Genomic DNA, 19,441 nt, shown 5'->3' with positions numbered 1-19,441 from the left:
AGCAATATCATTACTTAACATATATGCACCAAGGGGTATAGTGTCCAAATTGCTAGAGGAAAAGTTAAGGGAATTAGAGGAAAAAATAGATAGCAAAACTACACTAGTGGGGGGGATTTAATTTCCTCCTCTCTGAACCTGATAAATCTAACCTCAAAATAAAGAAGAAAGAAGTTAAGGGGGTGAATAGAGAGGCTAGATATGATAGATCTCTTGAAAAAACTGAATGGGGATAAAAAGGAATATACATTCTTTTCATCAGTACATGGCACATACACAAAAACTGACCATGTATTAGGGCATAAAAACCTCACAATTCGGTGCAGAAAAGTAGAAATATTAAATGCATCATTCTCAGATAATGATGCAATAAAAATCATATGCAATAAAGGGGCATAGGCTAAAAAATAATTGGAAACTAAATAATTTTATCCTAAAGTATGAGTGGGTCAAACAAGAAATTATCATAACAATCAGAAATTTCATTCAAGAGAATGACAATAATGAAATAACATACCAAAATTTGTGGGATGGAGCAAAAGCAACTCTTAAGTTAAGTTTTATTTCCCTGAGTGCACACATGAATAAATTAAAGAAAAGGGAGATCAATGAATTGGGCATGCAACTGAAAAAGCTAGAAAAAGAACAAATTGAAAAGCCTCAATTAAATACTAAATTCAACATAATGAAAACCAAAAGAGAGATTAATAATATTGAAATTTTAAAAAATCTATTGAATTAATATATAACAATAAAACTAGTTTTAGGAAAAAAACAATAAAATTGACAAACACTTAGTCAATATTATTTAAAAAATATTTTTTATAAGAAAAACAAATTACGAGTGTCAAAAATGAAAAGGGTGAATCTATCTCCAATGAAGAGGAAATTGAAACAATGATTAGAAATTATTTTGCCAAATTGTATGCACATAAATTTGACAATCTTAGTGAAATGGATTAATATTTACAAAATTATGAGTTGCCAAGATTTACTGAAGAGTAAGCAAATTACTTAAATAATCCTATCTCAGAAAAAGAAATTGAACAAGCCATCAGTGAAGTCCCTAGGAAAAAATCTCCAGGGCCAGATGGATTTACTAGTGAATTCTAACAAACATTTAAAGAACAATTGATTCCAATACTCTACAACTATTTGGGGAAATTAGTAAAAAAGGAGTCCTACCAAATTCTTTTTTATGACATAAATATGGTATGATACCTAAATCAGAAAGAGATAAAATGGAGAAAGAAATTTATAGACCAATTTCCCTCAAGAATATAAATATGAAAATTTTAAATAAAATATTAGCAAAAAGATTACAGCAACTTATCACAAGAATAATACATTTTGATCAGGTAGGATTTATTCCAGGAATGCAAGGATAGTTTAATATTAGGAAATACATCAGTAAAATGATCGTATCAACAATAAACTAGTAGAAACTACATGATTATCTCAATAGATACAGAAAAGGCTTTTGAAAAAATACAAAATCCATTCCTATTAAAAACACTAGAAAGTATAGGAATAAATGAAAACTTCCTTAAAATAATAAGTAGCATCTATTTAAAGCCATCAGCGAGTATTATATGTAATGGGGATAAGCTAGAAGCATTTCCAATAAGATCAGGGGTGAAACAATGGTATCCACTATCACCCCTCTTGTTCAATCTGATAATAGAAGTGTTAGCAGTAGCAATTATAGAAGAAAAAGAAATCAAAGGCCTCGAATTAGGCAAAGAATAGACTAAGGTATTACTCTTTGCAGATGATATACTTAGAGAATCAATGAAAAAAATGCTTGAGCAAATAAATATATTCGGCAAAGTTTCAGGATATAAAATAAACCCACATAAATGCTCAGCACGCCTGTATAAGGAAATCCAACAGCAAGAGATAGGAAGAGAAACCCCATTTAAATATAATATTTTGGAATATATTTTGGAACCTACTTGCCAAAACAAACCCAGGACCTATATGAACACAACTACAAAACACTTTTCACACAAAAAAAGTCAGATCTACCTAATTGGAAAAACATCAATTGCTCATGACTGGGTCGAGCTAATATAAAAAAAAAATTGACAATTTTACCTGAATTAAATTACATATTTAGCGCCATACAAATAAATTTACCAGAAAATTACTTTATAAAACTATAAAAAAATAGTAACAAAATTCATTGGAAAAAAAAAGGTCCAGAATATCAAGGGAATTAATGAAAAGAAATGGCAGGGTAGGTGGCCTAGCTATACCAGATTTTAATCTGTATTACAAAGCAGCAGTCATCAAAACTACTTGTTACTGACTGAGGAACAGAGCAGTGGATCAGTAGAATTGATTAGGTACACAATAAACAGCAGGCAGCAGCCATAGTAATCTTCTCTTGGATAAACACAAAGACCCCAGTTTTTGGGATAAGAACTCACTATTTGACAAAAACTGCTGGGAAAACTGCAATATAGTATGGCAGAAGCTGGGCATAGACTATTATCTAACACCATATACCAAAATCAAATCTAAATGGGTGCATGATCTAGGTATAAAGGCTGATTCTGTAAGCAATCTGGGAAAGCAAGGAATGGTTTACTTATCAGATTTATGGAGAGGGGAAGACTTTATGGCCAAAGAAGTATTAGAGAGCATTATAAAATGCAAAATGGATAATTTTAATTACATGAAATTGAAAAGCTTCTGTTCAAACAAATCCAATGTAAAGAAGATTAAGAAAGAAGCAGAAAATTGGGAAAGAATTTTTACAACCAATGTCTCTGATAAAGGCCTCATTTCTAAAATGTACAGAGAATTGAGTAATATCTGTAATAATACAAATCATTCCCCAATTGATAAATGGAGAATGGATATGAGCAGGAAGATTTCAGAGGAAGAAATTAAAGATATCTCTAAGCATATGAAAAAATGCTGTAAAGCACTATTGATTAGAGAAATGCCAATCAAAATAACTCTAAGGTACCACATCTCATCAGTCAGATTGACTAAGATGCCAAAACAGGAAAATGACAAATGCTGGAGAGGATGTGGAAAAATTGGAACTCTAATGCATTGTTGGTGGAGTTGTGGAACTGATTCAACCATTCTTGAGATCAATTTGGAACTATGTCCAAAGGGCTATAAATAATTTCATACCCTTTGAACCAGCAATACCACTTCTAAGGTTGTATACCAAAGAGATCGTAGAAGTGTATTGCCATACGTACAAAAATATTCATAGCACCTCTTTTTGTGGTGACAAAGAATTGGAAATTAAGGGGATGCCCATCAACTGGGGAATGGCTAAGCAAGTTGTGGTATATGAGTGTAATGGAATGCTATTGTGCTATAAGAAATGAGGAGCAGATGGACTTTATATTTACATGGAGAGGCTTATATGAGGGTGAAGAACAGAACCAGGAAAATTTGTACACAATTACAGACAAAATGCATATGTGACAACCAACTTTAATATACTGGACTCTTCTCAGCAGTGCAGGCTTATAAGTCAATTACAAAAGACACATGGATTTAGAGAGATGTTTACATTCAGAGAACTAGAAAGAACAAAGTTTGAATGCAGATTGAAGCAAACTACCTGCTCTCTTTATTTTTCTTGTTTGGTCTTGTTTCCTCTTTCCAATTTTTCATTCAATCAGATACAATCCTTCTTTATAACCTGACTAAAGTCTAATGTGAAAGTATTTGCACATCTTATACTTGATTGTATGTTGCCATGGGCAGGGGAAGGAGAGAGAGTGGGAGAAAATTTGAAACTCAAGGAATTGTGGAACTGAATCTTCCAAAGAAAAAGTAAACAAACAATTTAATAAGGACCAAATTTCTTTTAAAGGTAAAAAGAGCAGCAATGTATTCACTAGTGCCATATGTATACACACTTATCTCTCATGCGTTTTGAGACTTGAGCACAGAATTCTTAGCACATATGCATTGTCAGCATATTTCCAAAAATTGACTTGCATGGTTTGTTTATAGTGCTGCAGTATTATCATTATTGTCACTCAAGCTAAGGAAGAGTCATAAGCACAAGGGGCAGGCTGTTATGAGTAAGTCATGAGATTTGGCAACACTTGTATCTTCTCAGTTTTAACTCATATTCATGAATATTCTATGCATCCCAATCTTCCACCAAAGAAAGCTTAGAAATGAATGATTTTTAAATAACACCAGCAATTTTTTTTAAAGCTTCACATAATGGTCACACCCCACTTTTGTGAAAGTGGCACAAAATCTGTAATGATTATATGCTGAAATACAATATTTGGTACAGGCTAAGAAATAGAGTGGTGGATTAGTGGAATAGATTAGGTACACAAGAAACACTACAAAATGACTATCTCAGCTTACTGTTTGGTAAACCAAACATTTCCATTTTGGGTAGTACTGCGCCACCTAGTCACCCCACATTTCAGTTTTTGCTTTTGCTTAATGTGAGATCATGAATGTCACCCCTGCCTTTTTTTAAACTTCAGCTGAAACATATTACATTCTACTCCAGTCCATTATTTTAACTCTGGGTGTGTGTCTTTTTGTTTCATTGTGTTTCTTAGAAGCAACATATTGGATTCTGGTTTCAAATTCATTCTTCTGCTTTAGTTTTATGGGTGAACTCATCTTATTCAAACTCATACTTATTTATGTTTCCCTCATTCCATTTTTTTATCTGTCTGTCTGTCTCTGTCTGTCTCTGTCTGTCTCTGTCTCTCTCTGTCTCTCTGTCTCTCTCTCTGTCTCTCTGTCTCTCTGTCTCTCTGTCTCTCTCTCTCTCTCTCTCTCTCTGTCTCTCTCTCTGTCTCTGTCTCTCTCTCTGTCTCTGTCTCTCTCTCTGTCTCTATCTCTCTCTCTGTCTGTCTCTCTCTCCTATCTCTTCTCAAATGTCCATTTTGCTTCTAATCATGCCTCCCTAAATCTGAACTCTTTTTATGACTCCTCCATTATCTTATGTCTTGCCTTTCGTATTTCTCTGTTGAGTAAGTTACATTTCTATACACAATTGAACATGTGTATATATACACATACACACACACACACACACACATATATATATATATATATATACATATATATATATATATATATTCTTCCTTTTTGAACAAATTCTAATGAGAGTGAGGCTCAAGTATTTCCTGCCACCCCCCTCATTTTCTCCTCTACTATGAAAGCTCTTCCTTATTCACCTCTTTAGTGTTAGAAAAAATTCCCAATTCTTTCTCTATATTTCCACTTCTCCCATTGCATCCCTCTTTCTTATCTCTTATTTTTTTAAACCATTCCATTATAATAGATTTCCACCCATGCCTTTTGCCTATGTAAACTTAACTGCCCTAATAATGAAAAAGTTCTTTAAAATTACATGTATCATCTTCCAGATAGAAATATAAACAGTTTAACTTTATTGAGTCTCTTATTATTAATTTTTCATGTTTTATTTCTTATGGGTCTCGTCTGTTTGAATGTCAATTTTTGGTATTTTCATCAGGAATGCTTTAACATCCTCTATTTAATTAAAATATTCATTTTTCCTCCGAAGAGTTATACTCAATTTTGCTGGGTAGTTTATTTTTGTTGATAATTTTGACTCCTTTAATTTCTGAAACATCATATTCCAAGCCCTCTTATCCTTTTACATGGTAAATGATAATGCTTGTGAGATCCTGACTGTGACTCCACATTATTTGAATTTTTTCATTCTGGGTACTTTAAGGATTTTCTCTTTGATCTGGGATTGCTGGAATTTGGCTATATCACCTCTAGGAGTTTTAATTTTGGGATCTCTTTCATGAGTTGATTGTTAAATTTTTCCAATTTCTATTTTACCCTCTGCAACAAAAATATTGGTGTAGTTTACCTTGATAAATTTTTTGAATTGTTATGTGTACACTCTTTCTTTGATTATGGGTTTTGGGTAGTCCAATAATCATTAAATTTTCTGTTTTCTAGGTCAGTTATTTTTCTGATGAGATATTTCATTTTTAAAATTCTTTTAACTTTAATCATTTTTTGAGGTTTTATGGAGTCATTAGCTTCCACTAGTTTAAATCTAATATTTTTTCTTTGCTTTTTTGGAAGGCAATTGGAGTTAAGTGACTTGCCTAAGGTCACGTGGCTAGTTTTTGTGTCAAGTGTCTGAGGCAGGATTTGAATTCAGGTCCTCCTGACTCTAGGGCCTGCGCTCTATTAACTGTGCCACCTAGCCACCCCTTAATTGTAATGTTTAAGGATTTTTTTCCATTAAATTTTTGTGCCCTTTTTAACATTAGGTCAATTTGTTTTTAGGGCACTTGGGGTTAAGTGACTTGCCCAAAGTCACACAGCTAAATTTTGTGTTAAGTGTCTGAGGCCGGATTTGAACTCAATTCATCCTGACTCCAAGGCTGTCTCTATTCACCGTAACCCCTAGCCACCCCAATTCTATTTTTTGAAATATTATTTTATACAGTATTTTTATGCCTCTTTTGCAAAGCTGCTAATTACCTTTTTGTAATTTTCTTTCATTTTTTTTCATTCCTTTTCTCAATTTTTCTTCCAAAATTCATATCTCTTCCTTTAAATACTCCAGAAATTCTTTTTGGACTTGGATTTGATTAGCATTTTTCTTTGAAGATTTTTTAAATCTGTTTTCTCTTTATGGCATTCTTCTCTTTTTGTGTCTTGGTCTTCACTGCTATTGTAATAGCTTTATGTATTCATATTGTTTTTGTTTGTTTGCTCAAATTTCCAGTCTATATTAACTTTGAACTGTATGTTAAAGTTGGACTCTGCTCCTTTTGACATGAGGACACAATTCTACCAAATTCCAGGATTTTTTGTCATGCTGTTTTAGGGCTAGTTCTGGGACTCTTCAGGTTCTAGCACTTTCAAGGTGCTGTGATCATAGGAGATATGTTTTGCTACTCTCCTGGCTTGTGCTCTGGTCTTTACCCAAGAAGAACTTCTCCCCTGCAACTACAAGTGCCAGTGCTTCTCTTTTCCTTGGAACTGTTACTAGGAACTTCAGGAACTGCTCCCTTGTGACAGGCTACCAGCCCTTCTCTATTCCCTGGAACCCAGAACTGTGTATTTCAACAGAATTGTCAATGAACACTAGCTATACCCAGAAAGAGCAAAGAGTCCCCTGTAATCTCTTTCTGACCAATTTTCCATTCATTTACTGACAAATGGTAAATACCATATTATAAATACAAACATCAAAATATACTGTCAGATTCAACCAATTAACCAGAGTCAAACTAGACTATTATCACAGATGGAACTATTTCTCATAGTTGGTTGGACATTATGTTAATCTATATAAACTCAAGAACAACAGTTTTAATTAATGTTACACTATCAAATACTCATAGTACCTCAGATACTCGGATTAAAAAAAATTTAGAATATAACAAACTAGTGGAAAAAATGAAAATCATATGGTGACAAGATGAGGTTCATAATAATTCAATATCCTGTCTCCTATTAGAACTTCACTGACTGTGTTTACATTCTGCCTACAAAACATGAGTGTATATCCTAATACTTTGATTCTGTTATAAGAAAAGTAGCTAGTCCATTTATCTACGTAATAGTCCATTGATCATCCTGTGCTAAGTAGAATAACTTGTGCTAAGACCCCTTGAAAAAGATAAAAAAGAATGCTATGATAACAATATAAATAATGATAATAAATATAAGAAAAAATTAAGCAATCTGAGACTAATGAGGGCAACATAGGTTTGTATGTTGTTGCTGCTTGAAACTCTGTTGATGATGGTTTGACATTAAAAGCAATGGAATAACTGTTCTCTTGTGTCCTGGTACCAGAGAAATGCAAGATACATAATAACAAGTCAGAAACATTAATATCTCACATTCTCAAACCATTTTAGTAGCAATGGCTAGCAGAGCATAAATTGCCCATGAAGTGGACTGAAGATATGATTACTTTCATAGTGCCTATGTTTGTATCATATAAAATTGTAAATTAATCTCATCAGCTATAAGAAACTTCTTCAAATTGATTTTTCTTAATGGCATCCTTTGTCCCAAGTCACATAACATCTTATCAACAAAGAATATTTATGACAAATCCCACCCCCACCAGTACTAATCCTAATACTACAAATAGTAATATCATTATACTTGTATATTTGGATAACATAAAAGATAAAACTGCAGAGCTATAAATCTGAAAACATAAAGTTGAAAAACATGAAGTCATTGAAAATCTTTACTTATTGCAAACTTCAGCAATTATACCTAGTAATGAAAGATGATAAAAACAGTTCTATCTCAAAAAAATAATAACATCCACCTGCTTGTCAGTCAACAAAGCATTAAATTTTAAGGATAATAGCAGGATTGTAATTTGTCTTCAGATTATTTCTACTGGAATCCATAAAAAGACATGAGAAAAATTAGCTAATGACCATAACAATAATAGTAGCAGCTTACATTTATATTGCACTTTTATGTTTTACAGAACTTTTAAAAAATATATTAGCTTCTTGGATTTTCACAAAATTTCTGTTATATATGTTATATCATTACCCACATTTTATTGATGAAGAAATCAAGGCTTGGAGAGATTAACTAACTGGCCCAGGATTACAAATCTAGCAAATCTGCAAAGTGAGAATCAACCCCAATTTCCCTTCTCTACATTTTACCTTTTTATACTAGTAGTAGTCATTCCCCATCCCAAACTTGCATTTATATATCAGTATGTCCACAAGCATGTCCTCCTAACTCAGGTACATCAATAAGGTTCTGGCTCACAAAATCATTTACACCACCACCCTCACCATACACTACTACTTGAAAACATTGGAAATCACCCAGATCTATTTACATGCCACACTAGAAGCTACCAAGGCCTTGTAGAAATCCACTTCTACTATCAGTGGCTTGAACAATTCTTAGAGGATGATGACTAGGTTTGGTTCTTATCCTAAAACATCTTTCTTCATCAGCTTTCCAAGATTTGGAGGGCTCTAACATAATATATAGCATAATTCTCTGCAATGGTATAAATCTACATAATCCTCTACAAATCACTGCTCTGGAAGACAAATGAAGAGTCCTAGCCTCTATATCTCCTTCCACTGGTATCTGAGAATCATTACGAAATATTTCCTGAGAATTATCCAAGCTTCCCAGTATTTAAAGCATCAGTATGGCACAGTGAAAACAAAAAATGGTAATAAAGATCTGACATCAGAAGTGTTTAGCCCAGTCATTTCTCCTCACTGAATTTCACTTCCCTCATCTATTAGATAAAGGAGTTGTATTAAATGATCTCTAATATTCCTTCTAGTTCTGAAAAATGCTATAAGTTTAAGAATCCTAATAGATTGTGAAGTTTGCCATTCACAAGATCATAACATAGAAACATGCCAGTATCAGTCATTGTCCTGAATTGGTACAAACTTTCCATTACTATCTTTCCCACACAACCTGGGAAAATACCCTGATAAAAATGGACACTGTCTAGGAGCCACCATCCTGCTCCACAAACACAGAAGACTGAGGCAGTCCTAGTTGGTGAGATAGAATCCATGTAGAAGAAAAGCACACATGGAGTTAGATTCTAGACACAAAAACTGACCATCAATAGCAGCACCAGATCCTGACTTCTGAACCAAACTGCAAGTTCTTTCCTAACTCCTCCCTGTATATGAGTTTAGACTTAGCTTCCAGTTTCCTTCTCCCTAAATCTGAATACCCAGGTTAGCTCTCTGAATCCCACTGAAGTGATATTCCCTATGCAAGGATCTCGTCTGCACCAGCTCCAAATTTGTCACTTTTCAAATGAAGTACAAACACCCCTTTCCACACCTGCTACCATAAGGTACAAAACTTTCATTTTGCCGTGGTCTCTTAGAAAAGCCTGTCATCTGAATTGTCCATTGCCATGGTAGCCATAACTTCATTCCTCCTAAAATCATGACATTGATCATTTTTAATAGTATTTTTTAAGTTAAATAATCAAAATCCATGCTTCCAAATATGGGAAATGAAATCATTTGGAATGGTTCATTCCTTAACAATCTGAGATAAATTAGGCATGGGATACATAACAGGAATAAAGCATAATCTAGTTGAGAAAAAATCTACCAGAACAAGAGGTTAATAACATTGCATTATATATTATAATTACATATATAGATCATAAAATACTTAATTTAGATATAGAGATAATTAGAGAACCAGGAAATTTACAATAAGGTCCTAAATTTTCAATACAGAAGATCATGATGGGCTAGAGACATCAGCCAACATGGCACAGTCTCTAATATTAGGAGGTATACTCAATGAATATTTCTTAAATGAATGAAAGATTCAGTGATGTCTTTATTGGTTGGATAATATTGGATTGGACCCAAAGCATAAATAGAATATGAATAGGCAAGGGGTAAATACAAGACATTTGAAGGTGAGTGGAACACAATGAATAAAAGCATGAAAATGTAAGGATCAGTAAGCACTATTAATTTGGGGAATAATAAAAATAAGTATGAATAGGTACGGTGGGATCCAATCGTGGGGATACATGAATATACTTTTATTTTTTTTTTACTGTTGTAAAAATCAATATCAGCAAGACATTCATTAATATACTTCATGCCATGCATAATTACAGACTATTCTTTAATTCATTGCTGATAATACAGTCGTTCAATCTGCAGATTGCACCGATATTAAGGTAGATATTTAAATGAATCTAGGTGTGAGGAGTGGAAATGTTGGATTTTGGAAACTTATCCTGGGACAAGGGCAAAATAAGCAGAGAATGAGAAGAATAAGGAATGGAGTTTTATGGAGGGTTTTTTTTTTAACCTAAAATCCATGGATTGAATACAACATCTCAAATGACATGGGCAAGGAATAAAAATTAAAGGCAATAGAGTTTTTGAACCATAGTATAGTGCAACAGAAAAGGGGAGGGGTTTGGAAAATTATCAGAAAACTTGGGTTCCACCCTCTTTTCCTTCCAGAATGACTTGAACAAATCACTTGACTCTTCTGAGCTTATTTTCTTTCTTTCTTTCTTTCTCTCTCTCTCTTTCTTTCTTTCTTTCTTCCTTTCTTTCTTTCTTTGTTTCTTTCTCTCTCTTTCTTTCTTTCTTTCTTTCTTTCTTTCTTTCTTTCTTTCTTTCTCTCTTTTTGTTTTTAAAGATCCATTTTTTATTCAATTTGAGAGCAAGCTTACAAATTATGAGTGCTAATGGACCCAAAACACATGGGTATACACATTACATTAGGCTACGGAAGATTTGAATTTCTGTTTCTGAAAGAGTTCCTTCAGTTGCTGGTCAATTGTGGCCTCTTTCTGATGCATTAGCTCAGCTGATCCTTTGGTCACTACCCAGGCATCTGGTTTGGACATGAATGGACAGTATGGCCTACCAGAGGCCAGAGGCAGAGATTCCCAATATTCTCTCCTTGCCATTGCTCTAATCCAGGGCTTGGTGTGCATGCTCAAACCACTCACCAAGCTGCTATGTTTCTTAGAAGCCCCTTTCCGGAGCTAGCTCCTCAGCAATTGCTCTGAGATAAGGCTCAAATCCACAGCTGCCCCTGATGTACCTTACACACAAGTTGGAGGCTTCTCTGGCATATTTCTGAATATCCTATCTGGTAATAACTCTGGGTTCCAGACCAAATGGAAATTCTGGGAGATGAATAAATCCTTGTTTGCCACAGTCTGGAGTATGGTAAACCAACGGCTATGTCATCAAATGGGCTTTTAATCTGGCAGTCTCCAAACCCTCCTTCTTGAGTTTCACAGTTCTTAAACTAATTGTGGGGTCAAAATGGCAGTTCATGCCAACAATGGAAGCTCCTGCTTTGACCAGCTGCACTGCACATTCTCCAGGTGACACAGAGTGCAGATCTCCTACTGGGCCAATGCACATGGTAGTGGCCACTGGCTTTCCAGATTCTTCTAATGCTTCCACTGCCCAGACAGTTTCTTCTACATGCTCAAAATACTCAGCAATCAGAAAGTCCACCTTTTTTTTTAAAGACTTCTAACTGTTGCTGGAAAATGTTTTTCACTTCAGTTTCACTCATGCAAATCAAGTATGGTGGTGTCTGACTAACTCCACCAGCAACCAAAGCATCTCCTTCTGCAGCCACCTCCAGGGCAATGTCATAAGCAGCTTCATTCACTTTCTGACCAGATATTTTCTCTGCAACATCATTTCCTCTACCTCGAGCTTGTTGAGGAGAAGGTTTGCATGGCATTTGAGCCTGCTTGAAGGAATTCCCAATGAAGCTGTTGTACAGCTTCTGGTGTTTAGCTGCAGCTTCTGGAGCTAAGGCCCAGCTTTCACATATCCTCTTTTCTCAAGAGCAAAGACAAATCCCCCTCTCCAATGACAATCTCTCCAGAATCCAAAGCCTTGAGAATTCTCTTCTGCACCTTTTTGACTCCAGAGGGTTCCATCTTTCAGAACTGTACACTTGCTTTTCATTGGGTCCAGAGGGAGGTGGGGAGGGGGAGGGGGGAAGTTGCCATGGTCTTGGCTACCAAAGCAGCCAGAAGTACCTGAGCTTGTTTTCTCATTTTTATAAAAGGAAATATTTTTGTTGTTGTTCAGTTGTTTTCATTTATGTTCAAATCTCCACAACCCCATTCAGGGTTTACTTGACAAGGAGACTGGAGTGGTTTACCATTTCTTTCTCTAGCTCATTTTACTGATGAGGAAATAGAGACAAAGAAGCTTAAGTGACTTTCCCAGTGTCACATACCTAATAAGTGTCTGAGTCCAGATTTTAACACATAAACATGAGTCTTACTGACTCCAACCCCAACATTCTATCCAATGCACAGCCCATTTTCCTAGAAATAATATACCCTCTGAAACTTATAAGTCTGAACAAAATGAGGGAATATATGTGAAATTGGTGTATAAATATGCAAAAATTAAGGTGATGATGATGATGATAATGAACACAACTAATTTGTAGACTATGTACACAAAAATACTTTGAGGAAAGATTTTGAATAAAATAAAATAAACACTTATTTGAATGAATACAGCTGTTTATAACCAGTTTGTATATTTAGATACAATTTAAATTACACCACAGCATTCAGTCAAAAGTCAATCATCTGGATTTTTGATCTGCATGACCCTAAATGACTTATGTTAATGTTTAAAACAAAGAAATTAATGTAGCCCTAAGGATCACATCAAAGGGATTGCATGAAAAAGAATAATTACCCAGGATTTACTCTCCTGTCCCATCATCTCCTTCAGTCTATTCAGGTACCCTCATTTATTTGGAAACCCGCAGAAAATCACATGACTTTCATTTTAATTTAGCAAAGATTTATTGAGCACTTTCTGTCTGCAACACATTATAGAGATGTCAGTGGTGCTGCCTGCCCTCAAAGGAGATTATAATCTAATCTATTCCAATAAGACTGAATCATAAGACAGTTTATCATTTTGTAAAATATAATAGATTGAAGATGACAAACTGATTAACAAATTATACTTTAAGTTTATCTTGATACCCTTTAGAGAAAAGAATATTTGGTGAAAATAATTCCATTTCTTTCAAAAGTTGTCATTGACAAAAACAAATTTATTTTAAAAAATATTTTATTTTGTTAAGGTTCCAAGTTACATTTTAAATTTTTTAAATTATTTTTTTTTATCTTGAATTCCATATTCTCTCCCTCTCTCATGTCTCTCACAACAAACTTCAACAGAGGGAAAATTTATAATGATGATATTTATAAAAGAGTTGCATTTTAGAGGGCAAGTCATCCCACCAACCACAAGGGCCACTACCAGGCCTAACACCAAAGGGCTGGGATTGGAAAGAGCAAGATAAGAACCAAATGCAGGGGCCCCTGTCCTGGACAGCAAATACTCCTGGGGCTACCACTGCATAGCCAGAAATTTTTAAAAAAGCCCCTATAAGGACCTCCAAAGACCAGGATGACAGAGTGAACCTCTCCTGCTCCAACCTCCCCGCCCCACACTCAAAATATAGTAACTATTGCCCCAGGGCAAAACTCTCTACAGTAAAGGCTTGGGATCCCTAGAGGAAGGGTGTGGCTAGGGTCCTGCCTCAAAATGGGTAGAAAGCAGACTACAAAGACTCTGGAGTCCTACTTTCCTCAGAGGGAGGAACCAAATTCAGAGCAAGACAATGTGGACTCCACACCCACAGCTGAAACATCAACAGAGAACGGGTCCCAAGCACAGAAAGCTGCCTAGATGAGATCAAAAGGAACTTTGAAAACTGAATGAGAGAGATAGAAGACAAAATGAATAATTCTCTCCAAACCAAAATTGCAGAATTAGAAAAACATTATAATGAAGAAAACATCTCTCTAAAAAGAAAAGTGTATGATATGGAAAAGGAGCTCCAAAAATTAACCAAGGAAAATGATTTGTTAAAAACTAGAATAAACCAAGTTGAAACAAATAGTTTTATGAGGAACCAAGAATTAGTCAAACAAAACAATAAGAATGAAAAATTAGAAAAAGAGGTAAAATACATCAATGGAAAAATAACTGACCTGGAAAACAGATCCTGGAGAGACAATCTGAGAATCATAGGCCTACCAGAAAATCATGATGAAAAAATGAGCCTTGAAAACATTCTCCAAGAGCTCGTTAAGGAAAACTGCTCTGAGATACTAGAACCTGAGGGTAAAACAGAAATAGAGAGAATCCACTGGACACCTGATGAAAGAGATCTCAAACTGAAAAGTCCTCGAAATGTTGTGGCCAAACTCCAGAACTACCAGATATAAGAGAAAATACATCGAGGGCCAGAAAGAAACATTCAAATATCAAGGGTCAACAGTGAGGATTGCACAGGATTTGCCAGCCTCTACACTGAAAGATCAGAGGCAGTGGAATGCAATTTTCCAGAAGGCAAAAAAGTTTGGGTTATAACCAAGGATCACATACCCAGTGAGACTGAGCATATTCTTCCAGGCAAAGAGTTGGCCATTCAATGATATAACAGAGTTCCAGACCTTTCTGATAAAAAAGCCAGAACTCAATGAAAAATTCAACCTCCAATTATGAGAAGAAACAGTGATGTAGAAAGGTAAACAAGGAAAACACACACACACACACACACACACACACACACACACACACACACACACACCCTGCTATTTGATAAGAGCAAAATGGTTATGGACAAGTAGAGTGTATGAGTATAAAATACACAAGATGACAATTAAAAAAAAAACTTATTAAGGGCTACAAAGGGACTGCAATGGAAGAAGAGGAATGAATGATGTGGAAAAGGGTAAATTATGCCACACAAAGAGGCATAAAAACAGTATAGCAGAGGAAAAGAAGGGAGGGAGATGCAAATTATATGAGGTTTTCCCTCATTGGCTATGGTGCAAGGAGTGAATAACAACCAGTTAAGCATAGGACTCTATGGAGAAGAAATGCAAAAAGTATCATTTTAGAGGGAAAGAGGGGAGGGAGAGGAGCTTCGCATGAGATTTGTTCCTGTCTCTCTTGGTGCTAAGAAGAAATAAAATACTTCATTAAGTATAAAAATATCCTACAGGCAGTAGGAGGGGGAAAGGGCTACTGGTTAGTAGGGAGGGAAGAAGTAAGGGGAAAGGAGAGGAAAAGGGAGGGGGGCTGATAAGGGAATACTGAGGGAGGTGGTGGTCAAAAGGAAAACTATTAAGGGGGGAAGGGAGAAGGGGGAAATATATGAGCATTAACAGGGGTGGGAATAGGATGGAGGGAAAGAAACAGATAACAATCATAACTGTAAATGTGAATGAAATGAACTCTCCCTTTAAAGGGAGACATATAGCAGAATGGATTAGAAATCATAATCCTACAATATGCTGTTTACAAGAAACATATCTGAAAGAGGAATACACACAGGGTAAAGGAATAAGGCTGGAGTAAAATATATCATGCTCAGTTAAAGTAAAAATAAAAAAAGCAGGGGTAGCAATCCTTATCTTAGATAAAGCAAAAGCAAAAATTGACCTAATTAAAAGAGATAAGGAAACTATATCCTGTTAAAAGGCACCATCAAGAAGGAAGCAATATAATTACTTAACATATATGCACCAAGTGGTATAGCATCCAAATTCCTGGAGGAGAAGGCAAAGGAATTAGGGGAAGAAATAGATAGAAAAACTATATTAGTGGGAGACATTAATCTTCCCCTCTCTGAACTTGATAAATACAACCTCAAAATAAACAAGAAAGAAGTTAAGGAGGTGAGCAGAATTTTAGAAAGGATAGGTATGGTAGATCTCTGGAGAAAACTGAATGGGGATAAAAAGGAATATACTTTATTCTCAGCGGTTTATGGCACATACTCAAAAATTGACCACATTCCATGGCATAAAAACCTCACAATTCTATGCAGTAAGGCAGAAATATTAAATGCATCCTTCTCAGATCATGATGCAATAAAAAATTATATGCGATAAAGGGCCATGGAAAGACAGACTAAAAACTAATTGGAAATTAAACAATTTAATCCTAAAGAATGAATGCGTCAAACAAGAAATTATAGAAATAATCAGTAATTTCATTCAAGAGAATGGTAATAATGAGACAACATACCAAAATTTGTGGGATGCATTAAAGGCGGTTCTTAGGGGAAGTTTTATATCCCTGAGTGCATACATGACCAAATTAGAGAAAAGGGAGGTCAACAAATGGGGCATGCAATTGAAAAACCTAGAAAAAGAACAAAGTCAAAATCCCTAATTAAATACTAAATTAGAAATATTGAAAACCAAAGGAGAGATTAATAAAATTGAAACTAAGAAAACTAATGCATTAATAAATAAAACTAAGAGCTGGTTTTATGAAAAAATCAATAAAAATTGACAGACCCTTAGTCAATATGATAAAAAAAGAAAGAAGAAAAACAAACTATGAGTATCAAAAATGAAAAGGGTGAATCTACCTCCAATGAAGAGGTAATCAAAACAATAATTAGGAATTATTTTTCCCAATTGTATGCACATAAATTTGACAATCTTAGGGAAATGGATGAATATTTACAAAAATAAAAGTTGCCCAGATTAACTGAAGAAGTAAATTACTTAAATAACCCCATCTCAGAAAAAGAAATTGAATAAGCCATCAGTCAGCTCCCTAGGAAAAAATTACCAGGACCAGATGAATTTACTAGTGAATTCTTTCAAACATTTAAAGAACAATTGATTCCATTACTCTACAAACTATTTGGGAAAATTAGTGAAGGAGTCCTACCAAATTCTTTTTGTGTCATAATATGGTACCTAAATCAGGAAGAGACAAAAGAGGGAAAGAATATTATAGACCAATATCCCTCATGAATATATATAAAAAATTTTAAATAAAATACTAGCAAAAAAGACTACAGTAACTTATCTCAAAAACAATACACTTTGATCAGGTACTATTTATTACAGGAATGCAAGGATGGTTTAATATTAGGAAAACCATCAGTGTAATTGATAATATCAAAAATAAAACTATGAGAAACCTCATGATCATCTCAATAGATGCAGAAAAGGCTTTTGACAAAATACAACATCCATTCCTATTAAAAAATATGAGAAAGTATAGGAATAAATGGAGCCTTCCTTAAAATAATAGGTAGCATGTATTTAAAGCCATCAGCAAGTATTATATATAATGCGGTGAAGCTAGAAGCATTTCCCATAAGATCAGGGGTGAAACAAGGGTGTCCATTATCACCCCTCTTATTCAATCTGGTACCAGAAATGTTAGTAGTAGCAATTAGAGAAGAAAAAGAAATCAAAGGAACCAAATCAGGCAAAGAAGAGACCAAGCTATCACTCTTTGCATATGATATGATGATATACTTAGAGAATCCTAGAGAATCAAGTAAAAAATTACTTGAGACAATAAATAAATTTGGCAAAATTGCAGGATATAAAATAAACCCACATAAATCCTTGGCATTCATATATATTTCCAATGAAATTCAACAGCAAAAGATAGAAAGAGAAATCCCATTTAAAGTTACTGTAGACATTATAAAATATTTGGGAATCTACCTGCCAAAACAAACCTAGGACCTATATGACCACAACTACAAAACACTTTTCACACAAATAAAGTCAGATCTAAGAGTTGCAGTTTAGAGGCAATGTTTCATAAAGAAAACAGCAATAGTGAATAGGAAGGCTTGATTTTAAATTCCATTTCTGTCCTTTATTACCAATATAATCTTGGGTAATTTCCTCATTTTTCTGATCATTAGTTTCTTGCCTCTTCCAGGCCCAATCTATGCTTCTACTTTATTAGACATAGAAGGGGGGCAGAGCTACAACTAAGGTGAGATAACTAGGGTTTTGCTATGAGAATCCACATGTTTGGATAGTGAGAGGAGGTAAAAATTTCCTTCCTGAGGTGGGTAAGTATTTGTTCTTCTTGTGGTGGTCTAGAGTACATTTTCTACATACTTCATGTTATCCACTGCTCTTTATAACTCTGCTTCCTCACTGTCCTTTTTTTTTTTTTTCAGGGAACCATCGCCATGATGCCCTTCCCTCAGACCCACCTTCCCTTATGGATTCACTGTGTATATAAACCCTCTTCTCTCCTGTCGTGAATTGCGCCTATGATCAAATCATCCTTTATATCAGTACTCCCACAATAAACTACTCCCAAGTCATTGTTTTTTCCCCCCATCTACAAGGATTTCTAGTTATGGTTCCAAAAGTCACTTGAGAGATTATCCTTACTTGGAACACAAGATTCAGTGTTTATTAAAGTATCAGATTTACTTGTACTTATCAGAACATGCATAAAGAATTTGATTTATGATCACTTGACAAGACATCTTCCCCAAAGAAGATTGTTCAATATATCAAGCATCTATCATTTCATATGCATGGATACTGAATCCACTAAAGCATATGCAAACACCTTTAGATATTAGTAGATAGCATGCAAGTGTTTTATGGCTAAAAAAATTATTTATCAACCAGTAGCCAGCCTGGTAAGGAACTTTTTCAAAAACAGACAGCCTTTCATAGGACCTGTATTTGAAGCCTTCTCAGTGTGGTCAGAACTACCTTAGAGCTTTTGCACTTAAGTCCTAGACTTGAACAACCCCAAGTTCAGAGCACCACAGAATAATGAGGTAGCTGAGTAAGCCTTTATTGGAGAGAGCATGTTGATTAAATTTGAAGAATTTCCCCTTGTTTCATTAAATATTGAAAATAAATTTTAAAAAATATCTAAACGTTAGGCTCATATATTATTGTCTATAAACCACATGATTTACCTTCTACTTTCAATTTTTTTAGAAATGACAAAAGATCTATTAGTGCATTGCACATTAAAATAGAATTTAAGAGACAGTATTTAAAACACAAGAAAGCACTATATAAATATCAGTTATTGTTTGTCCTATTTGTTTCTCCAAAATAAGTTATGCTATCTTTTAAAAGTATACA

At 34.6% G+C, this 19,441-nt stretch overlaps 1 pseudogene; it reads right to left on the bottom strand.

The window, feature by feature from the left end:
* Positions 1-11,251: 11,251 nt before the first annotated feature.
* LOC138154134 (betaine--homocysteine S-methyltransferase 1 pseudogene) lies at positions 11,252-12,442 on the bottom strand (annotated as a pseudogene).
* Positions 12,443-19,441: the final 6,999 nt, after the last annotated feature.

Source organism: Petaurus breviceps, unplaced genomic scaffold, assembly GCF_028583685.1.
Source record: "Petaurus breviceps papuanus isolate PSGF00001 unplaced genomic scaffold, PetGlider_PUasm1.0 151, whole genome shotgun sequence".
NCBI lineage: Eukaryota > Metazoa > Chordata > Mammalia > Diprotodontia > Petauridae > Petaurus > Petaurus breviceps.
Note: the sequence above shows the minus strand (reverse complement) of the source record. Positions and strands in the feature narration are given on the sequence as shown.